We start from the raw sequence: 25,932 nt of genomic DNA on the forward strand, positions 1-25,932 counted from the left end.
GATCCAGCCTCATAGAAACATCAGAATATTCCAAGCTAAATATGCTACACTGATCAAGAAGCAGCTCCCACAGAGAAAATTTAGATTTTTTACATTTTATTTCCTGCACTTCCAGCAATTTTGAATATACTGTGAATATAATTAGAAATATCTGAAGAGGCAAGTTAATACCTGCTATAGCAACATGCTCTATATTGGTGCTATTCACCAGATTTTAAAGGATTATGTTACAATGTTGCAAGCTTTAACAAGAACATAAGAAATAAGAGCAGGAGTAGGCCATTCGGCCCTTCGAGCCTGCCCCACCATTCAATAAGATCATGGCTGATCTTCTACCTTCCCGTTCTATCCCCATATCCATATCCATATGCATTGAGGGTTTTATTATTTCACAATATTACATTAGAAATACATTTCTGGGCCATTACACATAGATTGTTTTCCAAAAGGGGTTAAAATCTAGGGCGAGTCTTAACAGAGAAGAGATAAATTAATATTTCAGTTATAGACCTATGTCCCAATTTTTTGAACTTTGCTCATCTACAGAAATGCAATTTGAAATAACAAGTATATTGAATACAGCATTAAGGATAGCAGGGTGCATTTTCCAATGGCTCCTATTTTAATGCCATCATTAAACCATTTATTTTAAATGGGTTAAGACTGGCCTTAAAACAATATTCATTGGAACATTTATCCTCAAATATTTATTACATTGTAAATAGCATTGCTGGGTCTAGTTCAAAATATAAAGAACCCAGCTGTATTTTTTGCATACAAAACTATAAAAGATAATATGCAGATGACGGAAGCTTGGATCGATCACGATCACACAAAATTAAATAGATATCAAATGAATATTGAAAATAAAATCAAGGAATCGGTGTTTGAATAATATAAGACATAGGTTATGCAACAGTTGGAAAACTGTGTGTAATTCTGGGCACCCCATTAGAATCGCAGTAAGGGGCCATTCGGCCCATCGCACCTGTGTCGGATTTTTGGTAGAGCTATCCAATTAGTCCCACTCCCCTGTTCTTTCCCCATAGCCCTGTATTTTTCCCTTCAACTCTTTATCCAACTCCCTTTTGAGAGTTACAAATGAATCTGCTTCCACCACCCTTTCCGGCAATGCATTCCTGATCACAACAACTCGCTGCATAAATTTTTCTTTCCTCCTGTTGCCTCTGGTTCTTTTGCCAATCATCTTAAACCTGTATCGCCTAGTTACCGACCCTTCTGCCATTGGAAACAGCATCTCCTTATTTACTCTATCAAAACCCACCTGCCAGTGTTGTAGCGCCACAGTTTTGCAAGAATGTTAGAGCCATGGGACCTGAATTTGACCAAACCTATGTTCCGCCCGTTTTCCGACGGTCCCCGGGCGGTGCATGCTGTTTTAACAGCCGCTACCGTTGGGGCCAATTGGGCACGGGATTCATCCCGGTTTTCTCAGCGGGAGCGGGAATGGCAGGCAGTGGGAGGCATCATCCAGTAGCGGGAGGCAGCTGGAGTCGGCAGTAGGTGCAGACCTCTCGATTACGGAAAGATCGGAGGCCGTGTACTGTGCATGCGTGAGATTTGACATTTTTTTTGTAGTTTTTTTTGACTGATGACCACACTTTTCCCGCGCTTGGGGCTGAGAGGTCGGCTGCACATGCACATACAATCTCGTGAGTGACTTGCACCTGATAGTTACAGAGGGAAGTAATTGAGAGAGGGAATGAATCATTAACCATTCACCTTGAAAACCCATCATGAGTGGTAGAAAAGTTGCCAGGAAGTCCAATGCAGGGAGGCTCAGAGCTCCTTGGTTTACAGATGATGAGCTGGAGGCACTTGTCTCTGAGGTAGAGCGCCGTTACAGAGAGCTCACCCAGGATAGTTATGGCAAGCCAGCCCCGCCCCAACATAAACGCATTTAGCGGGAGACTGGGAAGGCCGTGTGTGCAGTGGGCATCATGATTCGTGATGGAGACCAGTGCAGGAAGAGATGGAACGATGTGGTAGCGACAGCAAGAGTAAGTAAAGATCTTATTGTTATGCTCTCATACCACTGAAAAAGTATATGTGGCCATTGTGTGTGTGTATGAGTGTTGCATACTCGCTGCTAAACACTGAAATGTTGTCTCGTACTTGCAGATGATGAATCGGAGAACACCGACTTAGGCACCCCATCTGGCATGCAAAGGCCATGGGAAGCACCATCCACCTCGACCTCATCAGGAGCCCACCCCAGCAGCTCCTTCTGTCCCCCCGTCCCCACTCAACAACCCCATAGCCCCCGCATCCAACTCCGCAACCCACAGCTACAAAGACCAGGAGGAAGAGGAGGGAGAAGGCCCAGTGTTTGTCCCACTTGAGCTCTAGGAGGTGGAAGAGGAGGACTCCATCCTCTTAACATGTGTGCCACCTGTGCACACAACATCGGTATCGGGGTCCGAGTTTTTGAGCTTCGACTCGGAGGAAGCGGGATCAAGCGTTGTGAAGCGCAGCACCTGTGCCGTTAAAGCCACCAAGCCACATCCACCCAGGTTGATGCAACAAGGAGATGATGATGCAAGATGGGCGGAAGCAATGCAGGAAATGGTTCAGTTGTCGAGAACGAGCGTCGACCTAGGTCAAGACCTCCTCCAGGCCATGGCAGGGATAGCTGCCAACATCATCTCGTTTCCAGAGCAGCATACCAACAGTATTTCGCTGCTGATCACCATGGTGTGGCAAACCATCGAGTCTGTCGATGCCATGCGGCAATCGGTGGTCTCGGGATATGACATGGAACCCCCCGATACCATACCAGCCAGGCCGACAGAACCAGAGGGTCCGGAGATGCCAGTGTCTTCCAGCTCAGTGCCTCCATTCTCTCCCCGATGAACACGACAGCAGCGCTCCGGGTGCATTGATGCACAACGTGTTGGTACCGAGACGGTGAGGGGCAGGGGTGCGGGTCGCCATGGGGATGGGTATCCCATCAAGAGGAGAATGGGGCTCACTTGGAGGGAGGGAAAGAGAGGTGGTGGGAGTGGGTAGAGGGTTGGGTGTTAGTGATGTTTGTATATATTGTTCATGTTGTTGGTGTTTAAGATGTTGCCTTTTGATGTTAAATGTATTGTTTTGAAAATACTGTAAAAGATTTTGCTTGACATGTTTGAATCTTCTGCCACTTTTGAATGTTGTACAATTCAATACAGATATTTTTTGTTTATCACTTTTGATCAGTGTCTAACTTTTAGATTATGAGGAGTCATCATCATCATCATCATAAGCAGTCCCTCGAAGCGAGGATGACTTGCTTCCACGCCCAAAAGGGATGAGTTCACAGGTTTTTCAATGAAGGACCTAATATTCCAGATCCCGAACTACATCTTGAAGGATGCCTGTGCTTGGATTTTTTTTACGTGTGGTGGCTGTTGCACACCAGCCATCATATGGGCTTGAAAGAGCTAGGTCTTGGTCCAGTGGCAAGTGTTACCCAAGACTAACTGGAGACCAGCTCTGCTGCACAGACCGAGCGCGCACACATATCGCTGTGTGGGCTGGCCCGTGCTGCCCCTGGGCCCTCACCTTTTCTGGGCCCCAGATTCACGCCTCTCCTGGGCCCTGGTCACTTCCCTCAAGAAATTCTCGCCGCTCCTTCGCCCCTCCTGCTGTGCCTGCCGCACTGCAATCAGCGGCCTGGCTTTGAAGCCATCACCCTCCTGCAGCAGCATGCGTACTGGTATGCCGTTGCACACTGCTCCCTCCAATGGCCCCGGCCTGCTAATGGTCTTGCAGGCTGGGACCGCGCCGATTTCAGGGCCGGGCCGCGCACAAACACACACACACAGAAACACACACATACACGCACAGAAACACACACACACACACACACGCACACACACACACACAGAAACACACACACAAACACACACACAGAAACACACACATACACGCACAGAAACACACAGACACACACACACAAACACACACACAGAAATACACGCACAGAAACACACACACACACACACAAACACACAGAAACATACACAGACAGAAACACACACACACACACAGACAGAAACACGCACACATACAGAAACACACATACAAACACACACACAGAAACACACACACACAGAAACACACACACACACAGAAGCACAAACAAAACACACACACACAAACACACACACACACAGAAACACACACACACATACACAGCAACACACACACACACACACAAACACACACACACACAAACACACAGAAACACACAGACAGAAACACACACACACACAGAAACACACACACAGAGACAGAAACACACACACACACAGAAACACACACAAACACAAACACACACAGAAACACACACACACACACACACACAGAAACACACACACACACACAGAAACACACACACAGAAACACAAACACACACAGAAACACACACAGACGAGGCAGATGAGGGATATGTGCTGAGAAGCATACAAATGTCCTTTAAATGTAGTGCAATATGCTTAATTTTATACCTCACAGTTGTGATGCTACTTTTTAATGGGTCCTGAAAGTACCTCATTTAGCTAAGACAAGTAAGGGTCCCCAATCCAGGACGGGTGGCTTTGAATGACAGATAGTTCCAGAACTTGGAGGCCAGACATTATGGTTGGTATTTGATTGTACAATTTTTGAGCTAACAGATCACCAAACCCTACCCCTAACATTACATGTTATTGAATCAAATTATAACAGTGGAATATATATATATAGATATATATTTGCAGCTTCTGTATTTGAGCAAATTCTCTTGTCAAGATCTCATCCTGGCACCGAAGATAAACTTAGAGGATTTCATTAATAGCTATATACTTTCACATCAGCTCATTACCTCTGGAGACTCACAGGGGGTAACTAAATCTCTTCTGTATGCAGTTGTGTCAAGATCCTTATGCCACAAGTCCATGGAGCCTTTACTGTAATTTGGAGCTGGTGTCAGCTTTCTACCCCACACATGCCCTTCAATGGAGCATATTAACTTTAATTTATCATGTTTTTTTAAGGGAAGAATATTGCAACAGTGAATAAAATATGAAGTGGGATCTACTTTTCTGTATGGCTCAGTTCCATTGTCCATACCATCCGCGCAAGATCGAGGTAAGAACATAAGAATGTAAGAAATAGGAGCAAGAGTAGGCCATTTGGCCCATCGAGCCTGTTCCGCCATTCAATAAGATCATGGCTAATCAGATCATGGACTCAGCTCCACTTCCCCTTCCGCTCCCCATAACCCTTTACTCCCTTATCGCCCCAAAATCTGTCTATCTTCACCTTGAATATATTCAATGACCCAACCTCCACAGCTCTCTGGGGCAGATTTACAACCTTCTGAGAGAAGAAATTCCTCCTCATCTCAGTTTTAAATGGGCGGCCCCTATGTCCCCTAGTTTAAGTTTCCCCTATGAGTGGAAATATCCTCTCTGCATCCACCTTGTCGAGCCCCCTCATTATCTTATAAGTTTCAATAAGATCACCTTTCATTCTTCTGACCTTCAATGAGTATAGGCCCTAGCTACTCAACCTATCTTCAAAGTCAAACCCCCTCATCTCCTGAACCAACCTAATGAAACCTTTCTGAGCAGCCTCCAATGCAAGTATATCCTTCCTTAAATATGGAGACCAAAACTATATGCAGTACAACAGGTGTGGTCTCACCAATATCCTGTACAGTTGTAGCAGGACTTCTCTGCTTTTATACTCTATTCCCCTTGCAATAAAGACCAATATTCCATTTTCCTTCCTGATTACTTGCTGTACCCGCATATTAACTTTTTGTGTTTCATGCACAAGGACCTCCAAGTTCCCCTGTACTGCAACACTTTGCAATTTTTCTCTATTTAAATTATAATTTATTTTTCTATTTTTTCTGCCAAAGTGGTTAACCCAACATTTTCCCACATTATATTCCATCTGCCAAATTTTTATCTACTCTATGTCCCTTTGCAGATTTTTTGTATCCTCCTCACAATTTGCTTTCCCACCCATCTTTGTATCATCAGCAAACTTGGCTAGATTACACTCGGTCCCTTCATCCAAGTCATTAATATAGATTGTAAATAGTTGAGGACCCAGCACCGGTCCCTGAGGCACCCCACTAGTCACTGTTTGCCAACTGGAAAATGACCCATTTATCCTGACTCTCTGTTTTCTGTTAGTTAGCTAATTCTCTATCCATGCTAATATATTACCCCCAACCCATGAGCTTTTATCTTGTGCATTAACCTTTTATGTGGTACCTTATTAAATGCCTTCTGGAAATCCAAATACACCACATCCACTGGTTCCCCCTTATCCACCCTGCTCATTATATCCTCAAAGAAATCCAGCAAATTTATTAAACATAATTTCCCTTTCATAAAACCATGCTGACTCTACTTGATTGAATCTTGCTTTTCCAAATGTCCCGCTACTGCTTCCTTAATAATAGACTCCAGCATTTTCCCAACGACAGAGGTTAGGTTAACTGGTCTATAGTTTTCTGCTTATGTCTGCCTCCTTTTTTAAATAGGGGTGTTACATTTGCAGTTTTCCAATCTGCTGGGACCGCCCCAGAATCCAGAGAATTTTGGTAAATTACAATCAATGCATTCTCTATCTCTGTAGCCATTTTTTTCAGAATGGTCTTTCTGGTGGGCAGTAACAGGATCTTACAGGATCCTAATGATGAAACTCGCGATTTTTCCATGGGCTGGCAGTATGGACTACCACCGGCGGTACTTCTCTGATGAATTTCTCGGCAGGCAGTAGTTGATCGGTAAGTCAGTTGTCTATGAGATTTTTGCACAAAAATGGGATTTTTCGGCGGTAGCTTGGTGGTTGTGTGCGGAAGTGGGCGGAAGTTCGATGAAATTCGGACCCATGGAAAGAATACAACAAAAGGACTGGAATGATATCAGGAATGAGAGATGATAGGTATTGAAGGTAAACATGTAATTATCTATCTGCTCTTATTATTTGAAAAGTAAATAAAAAAAGACTTGCATTTATATAGCGCCTTTCACGACCACCAGACATCCCAAAGCACTTTTTGAAGTGCAGTCACTGTGGTAATGTAGGAAACGCAGTAGCCAATTTGCATGTACCAAGCTCCCACTAACAGCAGTGTGATAATGACCAGATAATCTGTTGTAGTGATGTTGCTCGAGGGATAAATATTGGCCAGGACACCAGGGATCATTCTCCTGCTCTTCTTCGAAATAGTGCCATAGGATCTTTTATATACACCTGAGAGAGCAGATGGCGTCTAGGTTTAATGTCTCATCTGAAAGACGGCACCTCCGACAGTGCAGCATTCCCTCAGTACTGCACTGGAATGTCAGCCTAAATTTTTGTGCTCAAGTCCCTGGAGTGGGACTTGAACCCACAACCTTCCGACTCAGGCAACAATGCTACCAATTGAGCCACATCTGACACAAATGTGCACCATTCAGAAAAATTGGGGCTTTTTTGCCATCTCACATCACTGCCAAGTTTCTGTCTAAGTTCCTTTATGCTGAATCAAGCACATTTATTGTATGCTTATGCATTTTCCATCTTCTTGACTTCCTGTGAAGGTTTGTATTATAAGAACTGCTTTTTCAACTTTTGCTTTTGTCAGATCTTTCTGATCTCAAACAGTCTCAAAATGCTTGCATAATGGTCAGCTTTCTAGTGAATTGACAGACAATGCTCAGTTATTTTAGGTAGCATGTAAACAGAAAATCACATAGCCTTCACTTAAGTACAGTATCATATTTAAATGAAGCTATGGCTTCTTTTCAGTGACACCGCTTTGGACCAGTCTAAATGTTCTGCCAGAAAACTATGCTCTGTGTTAAATTGGCACAAAGGTGGCTGTATGGATCTGAGCCAGGTTTTTCAGTCTCCACTGCCTGTTCTACTCCCACACCATTTGGATTTAGCAACAAGAAAACATATCTTTATACAAAAACATAAACTGCAATACTGTTGTGTATTCCAGACACTGCAGTGAACTAAAATCACCTCTTTAAATTATGCTTTTTCAAACCACCATGCTTCACTGACTTGTGCTACCTGGGTGAAAGTGGAAAGGAGCAACCCACTTAACTTGGTTTGCATTGGTCCATAGCTTGTAATTTCACAACTTTGTTCATCTTTGACCTCATTTCATTCATACCTGCAATCACCCATCTCCCGTACCGTTCAGAATATTGGGGTTCTGACTTTGACCTGGTGACTTGTGCATGGATGTCTGTATTCTCATTTTTCATTTCTATTTTTGCGATTTTTATTTTTTTTTGCTTTGTTCAGTGGCCTTTTGGTTTATTCACTATCCCTTGCCTGAGTGGGTCTTCGGCGGGGTGGGGGCTTGTGTGTGGCTGGGGCCTGTTCTAGACTTCTTTTGATGCTGCTCTTCAGTCAGTCTCTGGGAGGTACACTCTTGTTTCAGCTGGAGAAATATCTCTCTGTGTCACTGCCCCCTCCCAGCCTAGGCTGCGGTTCGAACCCACGTCCATGGCACTGCCTGAGTGCCACTGCACCAAATAATATAACTTTCTAATTCTAAAAAGTTCAAATTCCAGTAGCTGAAGACTTGAAGAAATGACGTAAAAGGATTTGACAGTTAATAACTAATGATTAGCCAACTAAAATTCACTTCGACTGATCTTTGCAGTGCATAACAGTAATGAGTGCTCTTCTTCTGCTTCAGAAATTTGAGTTAGCTTAATGTCAGTGCATACTTTTAGAAGGTATTATATAGCCGAAAGACAATTGAAACCTTTCAGTTCAGTCATGTTATCAAGTACAGTGCCTTTCTGGATTATGTCTTGATGTTGTACATGGTTATATTACAGTGAGCTGAATCAAAACTCATTTGCCATTCCTGCAAATTAAGCCACTTAGTGATTTTCAACAACCTGGATGTCACTAGCAACACTAGTAAGAGCAAAGTAAACAGTACTCAAAGCAAACTGTTAATGTCAACATTGGCTTATGGTACTGAGAGCTGGATAGGAAATCAAAGTTTGGCGAAGAAGCTTCAAATGGAAGTGTTTAAGATTAATGGTAAGTGCGGATGGACACAGAGGAAATACAGAACCAATGATGTAGATACTTGGATGGAGTTAGCTATAGAATCAGTAATGATGGAAACTATTTACGTCATTCTTACATGGGTATGGATATGCGCTGAAGAGGAGTGATGAGAGGATAATAATAAAGGCAGAATTTACAAGTAGAAGAATGTGAAGCAGGCCAAGAAAAGCAATGAACTAAGATCAAAGAAAAAGGTAGATTTTGAACATCTAGAACATTTTGAGGAATACAGTTCCAGGCATTGTGAGGATAATTTGAAGGATGGGATGGACACTACCAAGGGAAGTGAAACCTTCAGACAAATAGGAAAAACTGAAGCGCTTGGATAAATTGAGAATGGGAAGGTGCTAAAAAAAAAATCACGTGACATTAAGCATGATGAAAGAGGGCGAAGATACAGAATGAAAAGTGCTTACGTAGGATTACCCAGCTGGCATAGCCGTAAGGCAGGATTCAACGGCTGCATTAAAGAGACATTTAATGCAATTGACATTTTTATATAACACTGCCTTAGAAAGTAGCACAATGGGTGTTGCTTTGTGGCATACGAGTGCTTTATATGATGTTTCTATTAATAAGAGAATCAAAAGCAAGCTGGTATATTTGCTTTAGTGAGGGGGCTGCTGTATTTTGCCTAAACTGGAGAGGAAACAATGAGTGCCAGAAAATGACAACTGCTGCATTTTTTTTTACTGAACATCCCAGGGAACATTGAAACCAACATATTAGAATGAAGAATGAGGAAGATTATTGCAGAAGATGTTGGATTTAGGCCAGAAAGGGATTTATAATACAAGATACTTATAGTTGCTCAGGTAACTCAGAAACCATTTGAGGTTAGAAGAGAGGTATTTGTTTGTAGCCCTTAGGAAAGTCGAGAGAAATGTGATGCCTAATACTTTAGGTAGTTATGTCATGATGAGACATAGAGTACAATGGGAATTAGCATGAGTAAACTTGAGCCAGCAATAAGATGTAAGGGTTATTGTCAGGTACTTTAAAGCCAAAGGATTAATTAGACAGCTGTCTTGTCTTCTATTTAATAGATTCAACAAGAGATTCTGAGAGATGAAGAATTATACATGGGGAACTTTGATTTGGAGATTTTCAAGTCTCTAGTCTGTCCTATGTAGATAATTCATTACTTGACAAAATGTCGGGAGGCTTGAGAGGAAAGGTTAGCTAAATATAGTGGAAAAAGACAGAACAGTGATGAGAATGGGATAAAAATAGCACCTATGAACTATAAGTTAAGGAACAGACAGAGTGAAAATTGCTAGTTCCTTTCCTATTTTGTGGTAGTTGTTGAAGGAAAAATGGTAAAGGGAACCTGTAGGAAAAGTATACTAGAAGAAAAATGACTGTATGCCTTGGGCTATTTTAAATAAAAGAAGGAATTACTGAGAAGGTAAAATTTGCAGTACAGCAAGAGATTGGTTCTAGCACTGGTATAAGATAGTGAATGCTGGACAGGAATGAGAAATTAGAAGGCATGAGAATGCTAAGGACAGTTAGTGACTAGAGCAGATGGCTTTAGTGGCAGTAATGAAGACATGTGGATGGCATTAGCTGTGGAGTCAGTGCAGAGAGAATTCATCAGACTAAGGTCATGCGATACGGACAGTTACAAATTATGAGTGAGCAAAGGGCACCAAACGATATAATGGAACCAGGAATGAGAAAGAAAGGGCCAAGAGGTTGGTAGAACAGAAGTGTAGTGAGGGATGAAGAGTGACCACAGGGAGGACGAGTTTAAGAACATAAGAACATAAGAACATAAGAATTAGGAACAAGAGTAGGCCATCTAGACCCTCAAGCCTGCTCCGTCATTCAACAAGATCATGGCTGATCTGGCTGTGGACTCAGCTCCACTTACCTGCCCGCTCCCCGTAACCCTCAATTCCCTTATTGGTTAAAAATCTATCTATCTGTGATTTGAATACATTCAATGAGCTAGCCTAAACTGCTTCCTTGGGCAGAGAATTCCACAGATTCACAACCCTCTGGGAGAAGAAATTCTTTCTCAACTCGGTTTTAAATTGGCTCCCCCGTATTTTGAGGCTGTGCCCCCTAGTTCTAGTCTCCCCGACCAGTGGAAACAACCTCTCTGCCTCTATCTTGTCTATCCCTTTCATTATTTTAAATGTTTCTATAAGATCACCCCTCATCCTTCTGAACTCCAATGAGTAAAGACCCAGTCTACTCAATCTATCATCATAAGGTAACCCCCTCATCTCCGGAATCAGCCGAGTGAATTGTCTCTGTACCCCCTCCAAAGCTAGTATATCCTTCCTTAAGTAAGGTGACCAAAACTGCACGCAGTACTCCATGTGCGGCCTCACCAATACCCTATACAGTTGCAGCAGGACCTCCCTGCTTTAGTACTCCACCCCTCTCGCAATGAAGGCCAACATTCCATTCGCCTTCCTGATTACCTGCTGCACCTGCAAACTAACTTTTTGGGATTCATGCACAAGGACCCCATCTGTGAAGGACTGGAATATAGCTAATACGCATTGCTTCTCCACCCAGTTTCACCTCATGGTCATTGACAGTAAAGAGGAGCAGGTAAGGATTTGCAGTTGCACGCAGGGGCACTACCAACACCAACCTCCCCCTGTCTAAGTACTGCCGAGAACAAAGGTCAATCGCAGCAAAAGCGAGGCCATGTTCTTTGGCAAGTGGGCTGACCGATCCTTTATTCCCTTCACCGTTAAGCCAGATTACCTGAAGGTGTTGGGAATATGGTTCGGAGCGGATGGGGCGTGCGCCAAAAACTGGGAAGAGCGTATCGCCAAAGTGGGATGGTGGAAGCTGTGCTTCCTCTCCATGGCAGGAAAGAACCTGGTCATCAGGAGTGAGGTGCTCTCGGGGTTGCTGCACGTGGCACAGGTCTGGCCCATCTCTTGCTCCTGTGCCGCGGCAGTCACCCGGGCCGTCTTCCACTTTGTCTAGAGGTCCAAAATGCACCCTGTCCGTAGAGACACGATGTATAAATCTCTGGACAGTGGAGGAAATGATGTTCCGAACGTGGCCCTCATCCTGATGGCTACCTTTGTGTGCGGCTGCATCAAGCTGTGCACAGACCCCCAGTACGCAAACAACAAGTGTCACTACGTGCTGAGGTTCTACCTGTCCCTGGTGTTGCGAAGGATGGGCCTGGCCATGCTGCCTCGAAATGGCCCCACCAGCTGGACCATGCCTGTCCACCTGTCCTTCGTGGAAAATTTTTTCACAAAAAACCCCTTTGGCCACAAAGCCATAAAACAGTGGTCAGCACGTAAGGTCCTGGACGCCCTACGAAAGAAGGAGAGGGTGGACCCTGTCGGGTGGTTCCCTGAGCGGACTGTCGAACTCGTTTGGCAGAACGTCTCATTGCCAGAGCTTTCACACAAGCACCAAGATGTAGCTTGGTTGGCGGTGAGGAGGGCCCTACCCGTCAGAGTGTTCATGCATAGCCGGCGTCTCAGCAGCACGGCACGGTGCCCCCGAGTCGGCTGCGGGGCGGACGAGACTGTCACCCACCTCCTTCACGATTGCGCCTTTGCAAGGCAGGTTTGGAAAGAGATGCAGTGGTTGCTGTCGAGGTTCATCCCGAGCAACTCCGTAACACAGGACTCTGTGCTCTACGGGCTGTTCCCAGGGACACACACCGAGACAGACATCACCTGCTGCTGGAGGGCCATCAACTCGGTGAAAGACACACTTTGGTCTTGCCGAAACTTGCTGGTCTTCCAGAGCAAAGAGATGTCCACGTCTGCGTGTTGCAGACTGGCGCAATCCAAGATCCAGGATTACGTGCTGAGGCACGCACTAAAAATTGGTGCAGTCGCCGCAAAGGCAGGGTGGGGAAGGGCCACAGTTTAAAGCCCTTCCGCCACGGTAAACCCAGGGGCTGGTATCAGTATAAAACTCCCCTCGGGCTGCAATGGTAAACCTTTTGTATACATCGAGCACCATGATCTGCAAACACCTGTGTAGTGCCATGTATAATGCAAGTTCTGTTGCGTAATGCATGTTGGAAAGAAATGTAACTGTGTACCGTATGGTGACACATGCAATGCAACTTGATGAACGCACCACAACGCATCCCGGACTGTACGAATCGTACCCCAAAATGCAAAGCAAAGAAATGCATTGAACGGAACCGCGGCCAGCATCCAAATGCACTGAACTGCCCCCGACCGTACTGTGCAAATTTTTACGTGAATAAAGTATATTTTGAAACCAAAAAAAAATTCCGTATGCCTTCTTAACCACCTTATCCACCTGGCCTGCTACTTTCAGGGAATCTGTGGACCAATGGTGGAGCTTTGGAGGCGTGGCCTAATCAGTTGGAGCTGTGCTGTGGTGAGAGAAGGAGCTTGCTGCTGTTGCTCCTGCCTGGAAAGCCTGTTGTGAGACCTGTGAAACAGCCCAAGAAGAGGAGGAAGGGGCTTACTTCATTACAATCCATCCAGAGGGAGAGGAGGAGAGCAGAAAATTCAACAACTTTATTACATCTGCAGAGAGTTGGAGAGAGGGGGAAAAATAACAACAACTATCCAGTGTGGAAGGAGGGAGAAACTTCATCAACCAAAGGTGGGTGTGTTTTGGTGCATTCCTCGAAAGACTTTGTTGTATCGTTGGGGGGAGGAAAGAAGACCATTTCGAGGGCCGGAACATCGCGGGGGGTGTGTGTGTGTGGAAGTGTGTGTGGGGGTCTTGCTTACAGCTAGGCCCCACACACCACTGAAGCACCCCTCCCCCATTGCCTAGCCTGGGATAGCTGGAGCTACATGGCTGAAGAATCATTAATCACCCTATTTAACATCGTTGGGAGTGTGTGCCTGGGTGGCTCCAGCTACCCCAGGTGAAGACATCTTCTCCCCCTACCCGAAGACCATCCCATAAGACTGTGTCTTGTTTTTCCATCATCTGGGGAGTGCACCCCAGAAAAACACCCACCCATCGCTGTGAGGGGAGACCTGCCCTCGCAGCTTCCCTCTTTCCCACCCCCACACTCTTTCTCTCTCTCTCTGTCTCTCCCCTCTCTCTCTCAGAGCCCCTTTCCTCCTAATTGAAAAACCAATTAAGACAACTGAGCAGAGGGAGCAAGGCCCCTCCCCAATTGTCAACTAGGGGAGAGGTGTGCCTCATTGAGAGCTCCTCTGCTCATACACTTAAACGAGGCCAACTTAAGAACATTAAGGCCTGTGACTTTGGGGTGGGTGTAGCCCTTAAAGGGACCCCATGATGGCGACCCCATCCACGCCGGTGGCAGGGCCAGCAAAGACATATGCGCAGGCGGCGTCCACATTCACGGCGCCTCCTGCGCCTCCTGCTGCCCTGCCACCGTTCAGACTTATAACAAAAAAACACGGGGTCAAGAGCTACACTCACCCCACAATGAGCATCGAGGAGTGCGTACTGGCGATGGCTGGGGTAGTCGGCCCCTCGCCCATTGTCGCAGCCTCCAAGATGTCTGGGAAGGCTGTATTCTTCCTGGGGTCGGAGCGGGCGGTGTCCCTGGCCCTTGAAAAGGGGCTCACGGTTGGCAGGACGTTCCTGCCGATGGACCTTCACGAGGCCACCGCGCAGAGGGTCATCCTTTCTAACGTCCCGCCCTTTGTTATCGCTGGGCTCCTCCTCCCTCACCTACACCAACTGGGGGAGGTAAGGGCAGGGATCAACCCCATACCACTCGGCCTCAGGGAGAACAGCCTGCGCCATGTCTTCTCCTTCTGCCGCCAGCTCTTTGTCCGGCTGGCGCGGGAGGAGACGACGGAGGGTAGTTTTAATGTGGTGCACGAGGGGACTGCCTACCGTGTCTTCTTGACGTCGGACGGCGTGCAGTGCCATGCCTGTCGGGAGGTGGGGCATGTTCGTAAGAACTTCCCCACCTCCAAGGCCGCCAAACCACCGAAGGCGGCCAAGGCTGGCGCCGCCGCCACCCCTCCCCCTAGTTGCGTCCGCGTGCCGGGAGCCGTAGGTGTGCGGGCATCGTTGGAGGCCTTTGTTTTCACGACCTCCGGCGGGGGGGAGGGAGAGCGTCCGGTCGGAAAGAAGGCGCGGAGGAAGGCGAAACACCTCGAGGCGGGTCCCCTCAGTGCGCCAGACAGTCTGATCACCGCGCTCAGCCCAACCCTGTCACCGGCGAGCGCAGGGTGCCCTGAGCCCGTGCCCGAGCCCTTGACCAATACCGCAGAGGGGCTCGGGCGCGGGCAAGAAAAGAAAAAGGGGGGAGTGGAGCGGGAGTCCTCGGCAGACATGGAGGTCTCCCTGCCTCCGTGCCCCCCCAGGAACAAAAGGAGGCGCCGCTCCAATGAGGCGGAGGGGGAACAACATCCCTCCGCGGAGGAATCGGTGCCCACCGCGTGTCCCGCGTCCCCCACCAGCGCCCCCAAACTGCGCCGTAGGCGAGAGGAATCTGTCCCCGGGGAGGGTGGGGCAGTCGAGGCTGCCCAGCCGCTGCCTCCCGGGGATGGCGTGGAAGATCTGCCTGTCGTGGGGGGCATAGGGCCAGCGGAGGAATGCATTGCCGCCGGATCGAGCGTCCCGGGGACTGAGGCGGGCGGGGCCGAAAAGGCCGAACCTGAGCCCGCCCAGCTAATATCCAACTTCTCCCGGGATTTGCTCGACCCAGAAGAAATACAAAGTGTTAACAATTTTAATGATTCTGTATACGCTGGGCCGGGGGGTGGCGGCGGGGAGGGGGAAGAACAACAACCTTCGCACCCTACTTTGGAGCTGGGGGAATTGGAGGACCTGGAGAATTTCCTAAACCAGGTCTCTCCGTGTTCCCCGGCTCCTGGGGCGGAGGAGGAACCCCTTCCGCTGTCGCTTCCTGACCCAGCACCGCTTTTAAAAGAGGCCAGTGGGGACTCCTCTGCCGACGATCCTGGGGGTGGGACCGGGGCAGAGCCAGGGTCGGATGGAGTGGCCGGGCCGTTTGCCGTACCTCGTGCGGTCGACGGGCCGGCTGCTGGCGGCGACCTCCCGGAGGGGGACGGGGACTCGGTGGAGGACGCTGGAGAAGATCTAGAGTCCATCGCCAGTGAGGCGGTGGATCTCCTCGTGCCCGCCGCTGAGTCCCCCCTCATTCCTGTAAAGGAACTCCGAGACTTTTTGGTCCAGAGCCAGGGTCGTCGCAACCGAGCCCATCTGGCCCTGGAAAGATGGTCCGAGCCGGCGCTGCTCATCGCGTCCGTCCGCGCCGCCGCTAAAACCATGGCTGCGGGCGGGCCCTTATCAAAGGCGCAAAACCTTGAGCTGCGCCGGCTCAAAAGGTTCCTCGCTGGGCTGCTGAGGGAGCGGAGGTCAACGAACGACTCCACCCCCCCCCCCAGAATAGGTTAGGTAGAGGTTGCACTATGCTTTTGTCATGAAGATAACCATAACCAACCTCAACATCAACGGCGGCAGAGGGGCACGCCGTAGATTTGACAATTTTTCGCTCCTGCGGGAGGGGAAATATGCAGTGTGCTTCCTGCAAGAAACCCACACCGTTCCGGGAGACGAAGCCACGTGGCTCCTGGAATGGCAAGGAGAGGTCCGCATGAGCCACCTCACCACCACTTCTAGTGGGGTGGCCATCTTGCTGGCCCCGCATTTTCAGCCGGAGATCTTGGGGGTCGAGGAGCCCGTACCAGGCCGCTTGCTGCACGTCACGGTTCGCCTGGGGGACGTGCCGCTCCATCTCGTGAACGTGTACGCCCCTCAGCCCGGCCTGCAGCAAACGCACTTCTTCGAAGAAGTGTCCGCTCTTCTTGGCTCCGTCGACGTCGGCGACTGCATTGTCCTCGAGGGGGATTTTAACTGCACCCTCGAGGCGAGGGACCGCTCCGATGTCCCGCAGAGCATGACGGCGATCGAAAAGTTGAGGGACCTGGTCGGGTCCTTCGACTTGGTGGACGTCTGGCGAAATCTCCACCCCGACTCCAGCGCCTTTACTTGGGTGAGGCCTGGAGTTGGATGGTCTAGAGTCGACCGCCTTTACGTGTCTCGGGCGTACGTTTCCTGCGTCCCGGCAGCCTCCATGCGGCCGGTGCTGTGTTTGGACCACCACCTGGTGTGGACGGAGCTCGCTTCGCTCCGCGCGAGGACGGGGTCCGCGTACTGGCACTTTAACAACCGGCTGCTGGAGGACGTGCGGTTCCAGGACTCGTTCCGTCGATTCTGGTCCGACTGGAGAAGGAAGCAGGGGGGCTTCCCCTCCTTGAGGCTATGGTGGGACGTGGGCAAGGCTCACGTTCGCGTCTTCTGTCAAGAGTACGCGAGGGGGTCGACCAAAAGGCGGGCGGCCAGGGGCAGGCGCCGAGAAAAAGAGGTGCTCGACCTGGAGTCCCGTCTCGGTCAAGTCGTCAAGGACCCGGCCCTGCGGACGGTGTACGAAGCGAAGAAGGCCGCGCTGAAGGACCTACAGTTCGTCGGGTCCCGAGGCTCGTTCGTGAGATCTCGGATCCGGTTCCTGCGGGATCTGGACCGCGGCTCCCCCTTCTTCTACTCGCTGGAAAAAAGGCAGAGTGTCCGTAAGCAGCTCTTGACACTGCTGGCCGACGACGGCTCTCTCGTCTCGGATCCGGAGGGCGTCAACAACAGGGCCCATGAATATTACGGGGCTCTGTTCTCTCCGGAGCTGTCCAGCAAGGAAGCGCGTAGAGTTTTGCGGGAGGACCTGCCGAAGGTCAGCCCGGAGGGCGCCGAAAATCTGGAAGCTCCGCTAAGCCTGGCGGAGCTGACCGGTGCCCTCGCCCGGCTCTCGAGGGGAAAAGCCCCACGGCTGGACGGGCTGACCGTGGAGTTCCACAGGGCGTTCTGGGACGTCCTGGGGAGCGACTACGCACGGGTCCTGGGGGAAAGTCTGGCGACCGGGGAGATGCCCCTCTCTTGGCGCAGGGCAGTCATCGTCCTGCTGCCTAAGAAGGGCGATCTCCGCCTCCTTAAGAAGTGGCGCCCGGTCTCCCTCCTCAGCACGGACTACAAAATCTTCGCCAGGGCGATATCTGCTCGCCTTGGTGCCGTGCTGGACCACATGATCCACCCCGACCAGTCCTATATGGTCCCGGGCCGGACAATCCACGATAACATCCATCTGGTCCGGTACCTCATCCATCATTCCCAGGAGGCTGGTCTGTCGGTCGCCTTCCTATCTTTTATGCCTAATAAAACAAGACTATTAATGAAAAAGAGCAGTTTCAAAATGGATATATAAGAGGATCGCACAGAGAAGATGAAGCTGAGTCACCACAGATACAAAGTTAATAGAGATAATGGTGAAAATCATAACACACATTACTTGGACTTTTAGAACACCCTTAAAAGTGAATCAAAGCAATTGTGTATGAAGTTCCTGTTCGTTTTGTAGGGTCATATATAGTTGTGTGGAATTTCTGATTATTCAGCAGGATAGGTGGTACTCACTATGTAAACAAATGGGGCTAAAAATTCAACAGTGCTATAAAGCTGCAGGTGCCACTGTAGAATTCCCCTTCTGTTCTACTAACCTCTTGGCCCTTTCGTTTCCATTCCTGGTTCCATTATATCTTTGCTTGCCCTTTGCTCACTCATAATTTGTAACTGTCCATATCGCATGACCTTAGTCTGATGAATTCTCTCTGCCACTGACTCCACAGCTAATGCCATCCACATGTCTTCATTACTGCCACTAAAGCCATCTGCTCTAGTCACTAACTGTCCTTAGCATTCTCGTGGCATTCTGTGCTATTGGCCGCCGAAAATGGTGAGACTGGCAGGACCGGTAAATTGGCGCTGGTGGTTAATTAACATTAGCCCAGTGCTAAACTTACCGTGTAATGTCATCCTGGTGACGGTGGTCCCGGCAGGAGGCTCCAGTGTAGTGTTATAGCAGCAAGAACAGCCTTCTCTGAAAGCGGGGCTTTCATTTCAGAAAACAGTTCAGTCTCTTAAAGGGGAACTGCCTTCTGAAATGAAAAAAATAAAAATCATGTAAAAATAGGCAGTGCTTAGCCCTTACTTTTTTTTCAGAAGGCAGTTGAGCTGTAACATTAAAAAGAATTCCCAAAAGGGAGTCTTCAGCTCTTAAAGCTGAACTTCCTTCCACACCTCAAAAATGGGAAAGGTGCTTCAGCATTAACACAAGTAACTCAGCAAGCCAGGGAGGGGGTTCCCAGGGTCTCACACGCAGCAGTCCAGCTTTGTGCAGGGGTCAACACTGCAAGAGAGGTCCTCTACCCACAGGGGCCAAGCGGCCCTCCAGAAAGAACAATGTGGGACCACATCACCGAGGCCGTCACTGCCAGTGTCACCCCCAAAACCTGGCTCCAGTGCCCAAACCAATGGTCAAGGTCAGTGAATGCATCTTCAAAAGCAGTCTCCTACCAACTGCGCCACTGGCCTCACACACTGCTCAATTCACGACTCATGACTCACCTACCAATAATCTCTACCAAACACGAGGCACATTTCACATTCCTAGCTTCACCTCACTCCCTTGGAGGAGACGGTGCAGGTCATTCTTGGCAAGGGCAAGGCTGAGCCCTTGCCCAGCAGCTGGGCTGAAAGGATACAAGATGCTGGTATCCTCATACAGTATCCTCCTTCTCGTATGCATCTCTTGCTTTCCAGCCTCCCTCCCCCTCACCACAACTGCACCCTTGAGCCTTGCACATTTCACACACCCAAACATGCAACCTGCCCAGCCAGTGGTTGGCCAAGAAGAGGCAGAGGAGAGTGAAGAAGAAGAGAGTGTGAAATTGACCAGCAAGGCCATTTGCAGTATTCCCCACTGAAAGTCTGAAGCCTTCCATCCGCCATGCTGCAGCCACTGGGGTAGCACTGTGTGACATCAGTAGGGTAGACAAAGGCACACACAAGACAGTCGCTAAGGGAATGCATAAGGGTGGGCCACCCCGACTGGCGGGAGAACTTCTCTGCAGATCAGGGTTTCAAAAAAAGCTGGAGCACCAGGCCCAAGGACATCGTGGGCCGCGCCAACCTGTGTGAGAACATCTCCGCAGGTCGGGGCTAGAAATAGAGCTGGAGTGATGGGCCCTTCACCATCGTGGGCCACCCCACCTGTATGAGAACATCTCCGCAGGTCGGGGCTTCAAAAAGAGCTGGAACATGCCACTGCAGCTTCCAGCGCGAGCTGACTCAAATGTGCGACGGCTTTGAGGTTGGCGACTGGGTGACGTCATCACGACCTAGGTCGCCGTTTGGCGTGTGGGCAGGAACAGTGGCGGGGCCCTGGTACAGCAGAGGAGCAGGAAGGTCGTGGCAGACTTCAGATGAGTGATCAGGGCGGAGGAGTGATGAGGGATCGTGGCTGAGATTTGGTGGGTGATCATGGCTGAGGTTCGGCGAATGTTTGGGTGCGGAGGTGTGGCGGGTGTTTTTGTGGTGGAGGAGCGATGAGTGATCGTGGCAGAAGTGCGTCGAATGTTTGTGGAGGAGGAGCGGTGGGAGATCGTGGTGGATGTGCAGCGAATGAAGGTACAGGGCCCAGAAGAGTCGAGGTCCCAGGGGCAGCACGGGCTTGCCCACACTACGATATGTGTGCGTACTAGGTCCGTGCAGTAGAGCAGGTCTCCAATCATTCTGGTTAGCCCTTGCCACCGGATAAAGACCTAACTCTGTCAAGCCTGTGTGGTGGCTGATGTGCAACGGTCACCACATGTTAAAAAATCCACGCACAGGCATCTTCCACCCCCTCAATTGGAATTTAGAACTGGAATATTGGGTCCTTCATTGAAACATCTGTGAACTCAAGTGGAAGCAAGCCATCCTCGTTCAAGGAACCACCTATGATGCTGATACCTAAGGGTGATGAATTGATTTCTTGATGTCATATTGGATGGACAGATGTATAAAGTTGGATTGGAAAGTTTGCTTTATGGTAGCTTTTATTTCAGTATTGTGGCCAAAAGGAGGTCAGTAATAGAGGGAAGGTAAGGTGCGGGTCAAGTGTTAAAAGGGGAGTTGGGCTTTTGGTTACTGGTTCCGCAGGCGGATGACTCCACCCCGGATATCCCTGGCAGAATGGGGCTGTCTGGGTTGCATCCTTACTTCTGCTTCCTCCTCATCTACATCATCCTCTTCTGCTTCCTTCTCTTCTGCATTGTCCTCTTCTGCGTCTTCCTCTTCCCTCAGTGAGCAGATGCTGTAAATCTTTAATATCATAAAATGCTGGAACTACTCAGCTGGTCAGGCAGCATCTCAATCGAGACATGAACTCTGTTTCACTCTCGACCTGACCTGCTGAGTATTTCCAACATTTTCTGTCTTCTTAGAAACCTTCCTTTACCATCGGACGCCTTGCACTCCCTGCGCACATAAAAAAGCATGTACTTCAATGAGATAAAACTAAATTCCAGTCCAAAAGCTTTAAATGTAAATTCACCTGAAAGATGTGTGTGTCCCTTTATGAGGTGCTGACAGCGTCTCTGTCAGTCTGCTGAACGCTCGCTTTGCAGAGTGAGCTTAGGACCCAACATTGAATTCAGCGCTAAGGTCGAAGTTTGCAGATGCGGCGTCAAGTCTACGGTGCACGCCGACTGATGTCATTCTTTACCCATTTGCATCTCCAGGGCCAGTGCTGCTATGCGCAGCGCTAAGGCCGTCACCAAAATCGCGGCTGCCGAGTCCCACGCTAGCGAAGGACGCTAGAGTGGCAGACGCCATTTTTCGCCACGATTCCAGTGCGAACATGTGGTGCTAGGGTAGGGGATTTCTCGGTCCTGTTTTGCAGCAATAATTGTATGCCGTTTCTGTTTAGTAAGAACAAGGGTTAATCACCATATATCTGTGCGAGGTTCAAATTGATTCAGCAGGGTAAGGGTTATTTCCTGTGTAACTATAGAATTTATTTTTATTCAGGAAATTGTGGACTAGTGACTAAACAGAAATTCTATATATTGCATAATGTATAACCTTTACCTTGCTACATAAACAGCACACTCGTACAGTTACACAGCTCTCTTACAGATAAATAATTCCATCCATTTACACTGTTAATTCGTGTTCGTTCAACAGGTTAAGGGCTAGTTGCTAGATGACTGTGTGTAATTTCTATTATTCAGCAAGATAAAAATTACAGTGTGTATCTGTGTAAAGTACCTATTTATTCAAATGAACTGCATTGGTTCCATTTCTAATTGAATACAGTAGTTATTACAACCCTGACCCATTGATCTGGAATACAGTTGACTGCAATTATTAATGTCTAGCTCGGTATTCTCAGTGTTTGCAGTTCTTTCATTTTACCTTTTTACCTAAATTGGAACAGACCGGTCAACCGAATAATGAGTCCTGGCTTTAGTTTAAAAACAGGATAGCGAAATTGCTGACTCGGAAAGCATGCAGGAAATAATTTTAATGTGCATTAAACATATTTAATCTAACTGTACGATACAGTGAAGTTACATGTATGGGATTTCTTCAACATTAGATCCAGTCACAATGACCATAGTCATTGTAAACACGGATTTGGTCCTTCATAATACATTATCTGCAATCATGGGCCCAGAAATCCCGGCCTCTCTGGGTCCATACGGAGTGTGTACAGACCCGGGAAGGCATCGCAGTTGCTGGTTTTGAGTGAACAATGCGCATGCGCTGAAAACCGGCTTTTCCGATCTGTCAAGCTTCCACATCTCGGGAGCGAGGACATTCGCAATGGTAAGATTACAGTATTTACCCATATCTTGAATGTCTTGAAAACTCTTACGCCTGATAAAAGCAGTTTTAAAACACACAAAAACATCATAAAATAAAATTTAAAAAAATAATTTTATTGTTAAAAACTGTGCCCACTACGGTAAGTTTATTTTAAACCATAATTAAAAAAACTTTTTAAAAATCTGAATTTTTTTTTTCTAAGACATTTATTAACTTTAATTTCAATTAATTTTTATTATGTGAGATGTGTTTTTTATTTTTTTATTATGGTGTTTAGTGTGTTTGTATTTTTTCCTCATTAATAGCAATGAGAATTCGTAGATACGGAGTTCTTACTGCTATTAATGAGAAAGCTGTGGAATACTGTACCTGATTGGTTGAGCAGTCACATGTGACTTCACCTTCTGCGTCCCAACCTGGAGGACAGGAGCACACTTCGCAGCGCGGGAAGAGAGGCCTCCCCGACGGAATCCGAGGCACCTCCGGGACCACCAGGCACGTTTGTAAAAATTCTCCTGACGGAGGCGTTCGTCCGAAAGAAGCCTCCAACCGGAATTTCAGGACCATTATCTCAGACTGTTTCTAATTTTTTGATGGTAATGCAGTGGGGGAAGAAGGACCGTTGCAATACTCTGAGCTTTGCAAGAGTCCAGCCTACTATTATGTGACTACGTCTAACATTATGCTTTGTACATCATGAGTAGTAGTAAGTGCAGTACCATAGCATATATAGGTACAGTAGCATAGTGGTTATGTTACTGGATTAGTAATCCAGAGGCCTGGACTAATGATCCAGAGACCTGAGTTCAAATCCCACCATGGCAGCTGTGGAATTTAAATTCAGTTAATTTCAGTTAATAAAGCTAGAACCAGAAAGGGAACTATGAAACTACTGGATTGTCATAAAATCCCATCTGGTTCACTGCTGACCTTTAGGGAAGGAAGTCTGCTGCCCTTCCTTCATATCGGTCTGGCCGATATGTGACTCCAGACCCACAGCAATGTGATTGACTCTTAACTGCCTTCTGAAATGGCCTAGCAGCACCACCACCCTCTCAAGGGCAATTAGGGATGGGCAATAAATGCTGGCCTTGCCGGCGATGTTCACATCCAATGAATGAATGAATGAAAGTGGCTACACCACAACACGTGTTCCCCAATAACATAGTGGACTTAAGAATGTTGTCGCTTAAGTTTCATGGATTTCAAAAAGGAAACATTATCCATGGTGACATCAAATTCAACATTCCTTTCAGCAGAAGTGTCTTAAAGGAAGAGAGAGAGGCGGAGAGGTTTAGGGAGGGAGTTCTAGAGCTAAGGGCCTAGGTGGCTGATGGCACAGCTGCCAATAGTGGAGCAATTAAAATCGCAGATGCGCAAGAGGCCAGAATTGCAAGAGCGCAGAGATCTCAAAGGCTTGTAGGGCTGGCGGAAGTTACAGAAAGAGAGAGTTTTGGTTGAATGTGGGACGCCATGTCTATAGGTAACAAAATGGATGAGGATTTCAGCAGTGGATGAGCTGAGGTCGGTGCAGAGTGGGGTGATATTACGAAGTGGAAGTAGGCAGTCTTAGTGATAAAGTGGAAATGTGGTCAGAATCTCGGTGATAAATACGACAATAAAGTTGGAAACAGTCTGGTAGAGCCCCAGGAAGAGGGATGGAGCTGGTGTCTAGGGAACGGAGTTTGTGGTGAGGACTGAAAACAATGGCTTCTGTGTTCCCAATATTTAACTGGAGAAAATTTCTGCTTGTCCAGTACTGGATGTCACCAGTATTAATGTTACCAGTTAATAACTAAATCTCCTTGGGTGGTTTGACAGCATGCTATGCAAATATGTTTACATAACTACATGGTTCAAGGGTTTTACAAATCAGAGACTGGAGGGGTCGAGAAAAGTGGTGGTGAGGTAGAGCTGAGTATTGTCAGCATTTCCGCATGATATCGTTGAGGAGCAGTATGTAGATGAGAAGTAGAAGGAGGTCAAGGATAGATCCTTGCGGGATTATAGGGATAACAGTGCTGGAGCGAGAAGAGAAGCCATTGCAGATGATTCTCTGGCTTCATACTAAATTAATGATTTAATTCTCATACTATATCATAGGTAGTCCCTCGAAATCGAGTGCTTCCACTCCAGAAGTGAGTTCTCAGGTGACTGAACAGTCCAATATGGGAATTACAGTCCCTGTCACAGGTAGGACAGACAGTCGTTGGAGGAAAGGGTGGGTGGGGAGTCTGGTTTGCAGCACGCTCCTTCCGCTGCCTGTGCTTGATTTCTGCACGCTCTCAGCGACGAGACTCGAGGTGCTCAGCGCCCTCCCGGATGCTCTTCCTCCACTTAGGGCGGTCTTTGGCCAGGGACTCCCAGGTGTCAGTGGGGATGTTGCACTTTATCAAGGAGGCTTTGAGGTTGTCCTTGAAACGTTTCCTCTGCCCGCCTGGGGCTCGCTTGTTGTGTAGGAGTTCCGAGTAGAGCGCTTGCTTTGGGAGTCTTGTGTCAGGCATGCGAACAATGTGGCCTATATACTCCTAGGATAGCCAGCTTTTGCTTTTAATTTGTGGATCAAATGGATAATCCATTATTGTAAATTCCCATAATCTTTGTCAGGAAATAAGGGAAATAGAGCACCCACAGCAGAAAATTCCAGGTTTTCCTATTACAAGAAGCTATTACATTATTAATCACATTTTAATCGTTCCACACTAACGGTTTTTGTGCTCTATTCAGTCAGCAAAACTTTAAATAAAGAAATCAATAAGCAAACTATTACATGGCAATAATTTAAGCTAATTCATCAAAACATGGAGTGAAATGAGATCAATCACAGATTAGATTGCTATTCATTAGAAGTTTAGTGATTGTCCTTTCTCTTGTGTGTTCTAGAGTGTGAAGCTAGAGCATCCTTATTATTGGCAGTATATTGTTGGAGTGTCTGTAAAGAACTGTGTGACGCTGCACTAGTGGCACAAGTTAGAGTGAGATTGGAGTGGCTGTGATTAAGGTTGGAGTAACTGTAGAATGGGAAGTGTAAGATTGCGATAGTTCACAATGAATTTGTAATACATTTGTCCCTGTTAAGGAGTCCTTGTGTTATTGGGAATTCAGAAATAATTATTTTGATTAAAAAAAAAATTAAAGTTGAAAATCTTATCAGCTAGAAAAAAAGAAAAAGTGTACTTCAAATGATAGACTTTCAGAAAA

This window comes from Pristiophorus japonicus, chromosome 4 (assembly GCF_044704955.1).
Source record: "Pristiophorus japonicus isolate sPriJap1 chromosome 4, sPriJap1.hap1, whole genome shotgun sequence".
Classification (NCBI taxonomy): domain Eukaryota; kingdom Metazoa; phylum Chordata; class Chondrichthyes; family Pristiophoridae; genus Pristiophorus; species Pristiophorus japonicus.